The sequence below is a fragment of the Urocitellus parryii genome, chromosome 5 (assembly GCF_045843805.1).
Source record: "Urocitellus parryii isolate mUroPar1 chromosome 5, mUroPar1.hap1, whole genome shotgun sequence".
NCBI classification, from domain to species: Eukaryota; Metazoa; Chordata; class Mammalia; order Rodentia; family Sciuridae; genus Urocitellus; species Urocitellus parryii.
This window is the reverse complement of record NC_135535.1, coordinates 175,227,576-175,236,021: the sequence shown is the minus strand read 5'-3', so window position 1 is coordinate 175,236,021 and position 8,446 is coordinate 175,227,576. Positions and strand designations below refer to the sequence as shown.

The following is an 8,446-nucleotide window of genomic DNA, read 5'->3' as shown; positions in this document are numbered from 1 at the left end:
CTGTAGTCTGACTGGACTGCTGGCTAGGGACCCAAGCCAGATAGAACTGGGAATCAGCTCTGGTTCAGCTCTGTGGGTGGATAAAGCTTCTGGCTGGGTGTCAGAACTGGCAACAGTACAAGTGTCACCTGAAGACATATGTGCTAGTTTTTGTGAGCCCCATCCCTTTTATCATTTCTAACTCACCCCAGGTAGTCTATCCCTGTGATGCTCCTGGTGTTCCTCTTGAAATGAGACAGAAGAGAGCCTTCCAGGAAGCTGGTTGCCCACCCGGGGCTCTCTTTTTTCCCTCTGGAGAAACAATAGGTCCAGCAGGACCCTCCTGCTATGGCACTGTGCTTAATCTCACAGATTGGGAATGAATCGGTGCTCTCTTTCAATTGCTTTCTTGATGATTCTGGTTTCTTAGTTACTGTGTTCTTTTGATCTAAGACTTACTAGAGATATGTTTCTAAGTTTCTCAGTAGTAATTCTTGTCACTTAATATTACCAATTTAAGTTTCAGTGGTATATGATTATAAATATATGGTTTGTAAAAAATGTTCACTTTTGAATTGCTAAGGGTTTGATTCAAGTACGTGATTAATTTTTCAATCTGTTCCATGGATAGAACACACACACACACACACACACACACACAAACACACATACAAATATATTCTCTATTTGAAGAGTACAAAATTTTATGCATAGACCTAATGGTGTACTGACAAATGTTTTACAGTCAGCTCTGTAAGATGATTTGTAACATTCACAGCATTTGCTGATTTCTAAGTGTATATTCTCCCACCAGGGCAACCAATGTGACAGCACTCCCTACGAAGGTGGAAAGAGATGAACACAATGAGCTCTCAAAAGCTGGTGCAATGCAGCTCCTGTACACACTGCAAATAGCTATTAAATCAAGTTTATTGACTGTGCTGTTAAATTATTCTATATCCTTACTTACTTTTGACTATTAGGTACTAAAAGAGTTATATTGAAGTGTCCTATTCAATAGTGTATTTCAAGTTTCTTTGTAAACATAAGAGCTTTGCTACTCATATTTAGCCACCGTGTTTTTAGAATATATAATTTACAGCAATTTAACTAAATTCCTAAATTGCATTTTTACCACTCTGCAATGTTTTTTTTTCAATCTACATAATATTTAAAACATAAATTATATATTATTTGATATAAGTCCTGCCATTTCTATTTTCTTTTTTTTTGCATTTTTTTTCTTTGCTGATCTTTTTATTTTCCATCTTTATCATTTCACCTTACGTGTGTGTTTTACAAATATACAACTAACCGTTTAATCTGACAGTCTCTGCATTTTCATGGGATAATTCTGCTTGTTCACACTGAGTATAATAACTATTTTTTTTCAATCTTTGCATTTAATTATTAATTTTCTCGTTTTCTCTGCATCTGCTTTCTTAACATGCATGCTTGGTTATAGTTGATACTCATTCTGTTTCTTTCTTCTTGTTTATTGGAAAGTTCTAGCATAATTTTCATTTTTATTAATGATTGTCTCCCTGTTTTCAAAATCAAATAAACAAATCTAACTATTTCCCAACTCGGTATGCTCTTGTTATTGAATGCTCTATTTCTTTTATTTTTCCCACTCTACAGGATGAGACTATTAAAATATTTCATGTTACCCACTTGTTTTCCTTCCCTTTCTACCATTAAACTTTCAGAATTCTTTCTTTTTTCCCATTAAAGCTCCTGAATTTCGCCATCATAACTCGGTCTTTATTAGCATTTTCCTTACCAAGTGTCCCTGCTATTTCAACAATCCTTTTTAACCCTATGTTAAGCAATATCAGATGGCTTATCTTCATTTTATGTCTGTGTATGTTGTTAGCTTTATCTGCATCACTGACCTAAGTGAACTGTAGTAATGATTGCATGATAAGGAATAAACAGCTCTTTCTCACATGGTACTTGTTTCCTAAAGAATCTTCCATAAACATTTAGTGAACATTTGATTAAATATCCATGGTAACTGTGAAGCCTAATTTTTTGGTGTCAACTTCATTGGATTAAAGGGTACCCAGATAGCTGGTAAAGCATTATTTCTGGGTATGTCTGGGAGTGTTCTGGAGGAGATTGGCATTTACAGCAGTGGCAAGTAAAGGGAGATCTACTCTCACCCAACGTGGATGAATACTGTCGGACAAACTGAGGGCCTGGATCCAAAAAAAAAAAAAAAAAAAGGAAAGGGAAATGTGAATTTGTGCTCTCTTTTTCTCATTTGCACTCTATCTTTTCTGGAACTGAGATGTCATTTGCTTGCCTGGGACATCTGACTTCCATGTTTCTTTGGCCTTTGGACTCTGCAACATGCACAAGCAGCCTCCTGGTTCCATGGGCCTTGGGTCTTGGACTGAGAATTATACCATTGGCTTCCCTGTTTCTGGGTTCTTTGGACTTGAACTGAGCCAACTACCAGCTCTCTGTTCTCCAGCTTGTAAGGGGTCTCCTGTAGGACTTTTCAGCCTCTGTAATTATGTAAGCCCATTCTACTAATAAATTTTACATATCTATATCTATATACCTTATTGGTTCTGTCTTTCTGGAGAATGTTAATACATTAGCTAACATAAAATTAAAATTCATGGTGGAAATTGAAAGACTTTTACCCCCAGCATTAATTATTTTTTATATTGTTTGTGGTTTTCATAGATAAAGCTTTTTAACTTTGCTAATAAATTATGATGTCTTTCATTTCTATAATAAGTACTGACAATTTATCTGCATCTTTGTGATTGAAATAGGTATTATAATTACAATGCTGCTGCTGAATTAAGTTATGTTCTGAAATTTACCAGGCTAATAAATGTTATAGACTGAACTCAAACTCTCTAGAATGATGTAATTTGTTTTATTGAGAGGCAATCTCACAAATATCAGTACCTGCATTATTTGCACATAATCACAAAATGTTTCTGTATACATTATATTCATTTGGTTTTATATTCTGTGAATATATATTCATTCAGATTTTTCTTCCTTAAGCCTTTGCTTTAAGGTATGGTAGAAAAACCTTGCAAATACACATGGGAATTAAGATTACAGTTCAGTAAAGATCATCTAATCAGAAAGCTTTAATTCCTATTAGGTAATGTTGAAGGAAGTATGACATCTGTTACCTGGAAAGAATGAATAATTACTATTCCTCTTCTCTCTCCCCTCCTTCAACAGACTCCATACTACTCTCATAGTTCTTCTCAAGCACAGCTATGTCCTCGTAGGCCTCAGAAAACTTTCCTTCAATATTCTCTCACCCATGTATTAGTAAACAATGGCACCAATGAGCCAAACTTGTGGTCCAGGCAAACCCAGGTCTCATCCATATCTATGTATTACTCTGTACGCACACAGTTTGCTGTGCCTTGGCCAGGTCTCCACCAGGACCACAGTGAAAGATTGGTAATTGATGCTAACCTTGAAGCCAGGGCGACGTTGATCCATAAGCTGGATGCAGTGCTTGGTCTTGGTGGTAACAATGGCAGCATTGACATCTTTGAGAACCATGTCATCATGCCATGATAGACAGTAAATCATGTATTTACCGTAGTACATGTAGCATCTCACCATGTGGTTAACTATGTAAAGAAACAATTGATGATCTCTATTATAGAAAGCTGTTCATGGTAGGATTTCTCAGCAGAAGTGATAGGGGCATATTTGACCAGATGGAAGTGGCTGTGGGGACAGGGCACCAGACTGCTCTGGAATTTTGTCAGTCCAACTTTCTGGGCTCCATCAAATCTGAGGATATCAGTGATGGAAGACAATCTAGTTAATAAAGCAGCTAGAGTTAGTGTAGATTGTGTGCTGAATATTCTGGTTTCTGTGACAAATGTCATAGATGACCTCATTGTCTATATTAGAGCTCCAAGGTGGTATGGATGGTGAGGATGGAGTTATAGAACTCAACTAGAGATGTAGAAAACTGGGCATATGCGTAAATGGAGAATTCCAGCTTGAAATTTTTGCCATAATCAACCTAGAGATGTTCCATCAGCAGGAAGTTAAACCCAGTACCAATTACTCCATCAAAGCTGTGGAAAACAAAGAAACTCTGAATACCTGTGTACTGATCAGCTAGTAGCCTAAAATGAAATCAGTGATCTTGCCAGTGGCAAAGCACCCACAGGCACAGTTATTGTAGCACCTTCCTTGGTTATGATGGGCTGCTCAAAGTGAAGAGTCAGCAGTAGATACCAGTGTGAACTTTGTCAATAAGCAAACAAGTCAGACCAATGTTACTGAAGCTTAGAAGATTGTGTGGAGGAAGATTGCAGAGGAAAAAGGGGACCAGATGATACTGGAGCCTGAGGAGCACTTAACAATTTGGTCTTTACCTTAGAGTAGTAGGAAGTCACCTAAATGTTTTAAGAAGTGTGTGTGTGTGTGTGTGTGTGTGTGTGTGTGTGTGTGTGTGTGTATGTGTGTATGTGTGCAGCATTTTTTTTTATTTTAGCAAACTTATCTTTTCATATTTCCATCTGGAAAGCAAGGATTAGAAGAGAGCCAGAATGGATACAGGTAAGCCAGTTAGAAGGCTGTTGTGGAAGTCCAGATGAGAGGCAATAGTGGCTTGAACAAAGGATGGTGGGAGAGAAGACAAAGAGAAGGGGTAGACTTGTGAGTAATTTAGGAGATCAAAGCAATAGTACTTGATGATTGATTACTAGAGAGAATGAGAGAGAGAGAGAAAACTTTATGAAAGAACTTCAGATTTCTAGCTTGAATAGCTGAGTGTTAAATGTACTTGTTAAGGAACACTCAAAGATGGCCAGATTTTATGTAGGTTAAGATGATATGTTTAGTAGGATATACTCAATACCCAATTCAGAATGCCTTTTATGTATCATAATGAAGGTGTAAAGAGGTTTTGGGGTACATATACCAGATGCTCAAAGAATAGTCAGAACTGCAGATAAAACATTGAGCCATCTGTCTATAGATGGTTATTGATATCTTGGGTATGGTTGGAATAGTGAGTCAGATAATAGTGAGTTAGATAATATCTCTTGTGTATTTTCAGGCATTTATTTTTCCTTTCACATTTAAAAATTATTGCATTTATTATTTATTATTTTTATTTTTTCCACATTTTGTTATTATTATTAATAATTTTAACTGGACATAGATAAATTTGTACATATTTGTAGTGTACAGTGTGATATCAATGTATAATGATCAGATCAGGGCAACTGGCATACTTGTTAGCTCAGACATACCATTTTCTTGTGTTGGGAACCTTCAAAATCTTCTCCATTAGCTATTGGGAAATATTAATTGTTTTTAGCCACAGGTATTCTATTGTGCTATAGAACACCAGAAGCTATTCCTCCTATGTCCAACTATACCCCTGTGTGCCTTTCACCAGCTTTTACTATCCCAAAACCTTCCCCGGCTGTGTTAATCACTATTTTATTCTCTACTTTGAGATCAACTTTAGCTTCCATGTATAAATAAGAACAAGTGGTATTTGGCTTTCTGTGTCTGACTTATTTCACTTAACATAATATTCTCCAAGTTACATCTGTGTTGCTGCAAATGATGAATTTTTATGGCTGAGTAGTATTCTATTTTGTATGTATATCATGTTTTCTTTATCCATTCATCCATTGATAGTCACCAAGGTGGAGTCAATATCTTGGTTACTGTGAAGAGTGCTACAATAAACATGAGAGTTCAGACATCTCTACAACATACTGATTTCATGACCTTGGGATTCACACCCAGTAGTAAGGTTGCTGGATTATGTGGAAGTTTTATTTCTAAGTTTTTGAGGAACTTCCCTACTGCTTTCTCTAATTTACATTCACACCAATAGTGTATAAGAGTTCTTCTTCCTCCTAAAAGCATGTGTTATTTTTGCTTTTAAATAATATCCATTCCATATGGGATGAGATGATATCTCACTGTGGTTTTGATTTGTATTTCCCTGATGATTAATGATGTTAAGGATTGTCTCCTATGCATTTTGGCCCTTTGAACATCATCTTTTGCGAAGTGTCTATTCAAGTCATTCAAACAATGCATGTATTTCTGGAAGCATTTGGACATCATATTTAGAAGATTTAGATCAGGGACTAAAATCATATCCTGGACACCAAGATTGGTTAAATCTCTGCAGATACCAATGTGAGGTAAAGGCAAGGGTGGGTAACTAAAAGCTTATTTGTACCAACTGTACTTGCATTGTAGAACTGTAAGGTAAGGCATGTGGGTAGACCAGATGGTCAAAGCTGTACCAAAGACAAAATGTGTAATGAACCTCTCCTTGCTTAGATACTATCCTGGGAAGAAGGAAGGAATGTGAAAAACTTTGAAAGGTGGTAAAAACTGCCCCAAAAGGGAGTTTAACATTTGATTGACTAATAATTCCAAATAAATTATTACACTGAAAGAAGCTTTTTTAAACCTAAGACTAACTTACCTTAAATTGTCAGTTTTATGTACATTTTTTGCATCATTGGTGGGAATGGGAGCCTCACAATAATGAGATCAGGTATGAGAAAAGGGGGCTTTTGTTTGTTTTGTTGTCATTACACTTCTCACCTTTTCTTTTTATTTAATTTTTTTATTTTTAGTTGTAGTTGGACACAATACCTTTATTTTATTTTTATGTGGTGCTGAGGATCAAACCCAGGCCCTTGCACGTGCTACATGAGCACTCTACTGCTGAGCCACAACTCCAGCCTCCTCACCTTTTCTTTTGTATCATGCAAATCAATGCTCTGCTGTACCATAATTTAAAACTCTGAATTTTTCTGACTCTAAAGTGTCACTGTGCCTTACAGAGTTCACAGAGCTAGAGCAAAGCTGGAGGAGAACCAACATTTTACATGGCATGTTTCCTCTCAAGAAGTAACAAAACTTGTGTTCTTTTAAAATTTGTTCACCTGGCTATTTCATACATACACACACACACACACACACACACACACAATGAATACATATATCATGTATTCATTCAGACATATGATTTAGAGTATTTGATTTAATATATAAATAGTTCTAATTTTGTGTACTTTTATTATCTAGAATAGTGAACATATTAAATATATAAATTAAGATATATATATATATATATATATATATATATATATATAACATACAATGTTAATATAATATTACAGAATTGCTATAGTTTGGGTGCTGTTGGTTCCCAAAAGGTTCATGTGCTGGAAACTTGGTCCCAATGTAATGGTAGCACCTATAAGAGGTAGTATGAGATAATTAGGTCATGGGGGCATCATTCTTGGAAGAAATTATGCCCATCTTGTGGGATTAGTCTAAGTCTCTTAGGACTGGATTTGCTTCTGCAAGTGGGGTTGGTTATGAGTGCGGTCAAGCCATATGTTTGGTTTCTTCAGCGTGTGTACTAAAGAAGCACTTGGTTCTACTCTGTGATACCATCTGCAATGTTGTGACATAGCCAGAATGCCCTTATGAGAAGTTGAACAGATGGAATTGTCTGATGTTGGGCTTCTGGTCTTCAAAACTGTGAGCTAAATAAGACTTTTCCTATTCTTTTCTTATTTTGGTACCAGGGATTGAACCCAGGGACACTTAACCACTGAGCCACATGCCCAGCCCATTTTTCATTTTGAGGCAGGGTCTTGCTAAGTTGCTGAGGCTAGCTTTGAACTTGCTATCTTCCTACCTCAGCTTCCTGAGTCAGGTGGGATTGCAGGAGTGTGCCACTGTGCCTGGAATGACTTTTTTCCTTTATGAAAGTACTCAGTATTTGGTATTTTACTATAATGGCATAAAATAGACTAAATAATAATAATAATAATAATATTATTATTATTATTTCATTACTATTTTAAATTTGGGGTTTGGTTTCCATGAGTCCAGAAGTGATAGTGTGGTCAGTCATGGCAGCTTCTAGCTGATAGCAGCAAAATCCAGAAAAGTGAGATAATCTTTTCAACTGTATTCTCATAGGCATGATTACAAACACTTAAGATAGCAAATAATTGACTATAAAAGATACCCATCCCCACTCCTCACACCAGTGCAAAGGAATTGACCAGAATATGAACAGCATTAAGAATAGTGGCCTCGGGCTGGGGATGTGGCTCAAGTGGTAGCGTGCTCGTGCTCGCCTGGCATGCGTGCGGCCCGGGTTCGATCCTCAGCACCACATACCAACAAAGATGTTGTGTCCGCCGAGAATTAAAAAATAAATATTAAAAAAAATTCTCTCTCTCTCTCTCTCTCTCTCTCTGTCTCTCTCTCTCTCTCCTCTCTCACTCTCTCTTTAAAAAAAAAAAAAAAAAAAAAAAAAGAATAGTGGCCTCACAAATGAAATCCATGGATTAATTGTGACCATCTTTCTTTAAGTGTGCATTCAGCTCTCCCTGTCAATGTCCTGAAAGTATTTACAGCATGAACTTTTTAATCTGGTTTCTGAGACTGACTCAAG

General features: G+C 36.6%; 1 pseudogene; it reads right to left on the bottom strand.

The window, feature by feature from the left end:
* Positions 1-3,263: 3,263 nt before the first annotated feature.
* On the bottom strand, positions 3,264-5,281 carry LOC113188869 (tubulin alpha-1C chain-like; annotated as a pseudogene).
* Between the last annotated feature and the right edge of the window lie 3,165 nt (positions 5,282-8,446).